The sequence below is a fragment of the Chrysochloris asiatica genome, unplaced genomic scaffold, assembly GCF_000296735.1.
Source record: "Chrysochloris asiatica unplaced genomic scaffold, ChrAsi1.0 scaffold00229, whole genome shotgun sequence".
Lineage (NCBI taxonomy): Eukaryota > Metazoa > Chordata > Mammalia > Afrosoricida > Chrysochloridae > Chrysochloris > Chrysochloris asiatica.
The window spans coordinates 1,655,114-1,656,742 of NW_006408747.1; positions in this window are offsets into that span (position 1 = coordinate 1,655,114).

Sequence of the window (1,629 nt, forward strand, 5' to 3'; positions counted from 1 at the left end):
CTCCTTGGAGGCCAAGATGGCCAAACTTCGTGTCTCATACTTTGGACATATTCTCAGGAAGGACCAGTCGCTGGAGATGGATATCATATTTGGTAAGATGGAGGGTCAGAGAAAAAGAGGAAGACCCCCAACGAGATGGATTGGCCAAGTGGTAGCATAGATGGACTCAAGCATGGCAACAGTAGTTAGGTTGGCCCAGTATTGGGCCGTGTTTTGTTCTGCTGTGCATAAGGTCACTATGGGTTGGTTCCGACTTGATCGCACCTAGCAACAACAACAACAACAATCAGAAGGGATGAGTCCCTGGAGACATCCCCTGGTAAAGTGCAGGGTCATCAAAAAAGAGGATGACCCCCACTAGGATGGATTGGCACAGTGGCAGCAGCAATGTCTCAAGCATAACTATTGTAAAGATGGTGCAGGACCAGGTAGTGTTTTGTTCTGATGTGCATATAAGGTTGCTTTAGTTGAAGCTGACTCGATGGCACCTTACAGAATATATTTCAAAGTATTTAGGCATTAAAAAGGCCTGGAATTGGCACAGCCACCACAAGAGCCCTTTCCTGCCTCCACAGGATCAGACTCACTGCCATCTTGCCAAGATGTCCTGCCAGCAGAACTAGCAGCAGTGTCAGCCCCTTGGAAAGTCACCCAAGTGCCCCTTGAGAAGTCCCACATAGTGCTCATCCCCAGTCTCTTCCAGTTGTAGTTCAAGTTCTGGGTGTTGCTCTGGTTACAGCTCTGAGACTAGCTGTTGCCTGAGCCACTAGCAGGTTCCACTAATGCCGCCTCCAGAGCTTCACCTGCAGTAACAATGGCAGTGGTCAGCGGTCCTGGGGCTCTGGCTGTGGCCACAGCTCTGGGGACTGCTACTGATCTGAGCATTAAAGCAAAAAATCTTTGAAAGAAACAGTTTCAAAGTGTGCAGAACCTCTTCTAATCTGATGCACTTTGTTCCTACCCTCTCTTTTTTACTGCTGGAGAGTTTCCTTGGAGAGTTCTACATGCGTCCCCAGAGGGTTCATCCTGATGATCTCCAGGGGCCCAATGTTTCCACCTCTTCTTTTGTTGTTAAGTTCCATCAAGTTGGTTTGACTCATAGCAGCCCTGTATGGGGTTTCCGAAGAGAACTTAGTCTTAAACTGATCTTTTTCCTCTTAATTACTTCAAAGAGGTCTTTTGCAGCAGATTTGCTTAATCCAACATGTCATTTGATTTCTTGATGGCTTCTTCCATGTTGGTTGTGGAGCTACGCAAAATGAAGTATTTGACAACTTCAATCTTTTGATCTTCATCAGTAATTTAAAACCAGTTTGCTTGCAGCAACCTAAGTTGTATTATCTGTATATGACAGATTGTAAGTAAGTCTTCCTCCAGTATTTGTTGATGCTGTTAGGTGCCATCGAGATGGAGCCTTTACATTGAGATGGAAACCATTCGGAAGACTGTGCTTTTTGATCTTCATCAGTAAATGTTTTAAGTCTTCTTCACTTTCAGCAAACAAAGTTGTATCATCTGCATATTGCAGATTGTTAATGAGTCTTCCTCCAATCCTGATGCCACGTTTTTCTTCATAGAACCCAGCTTCTTGGATGATATGCTCAGCATACAGGTTGAATAAGTATAGTG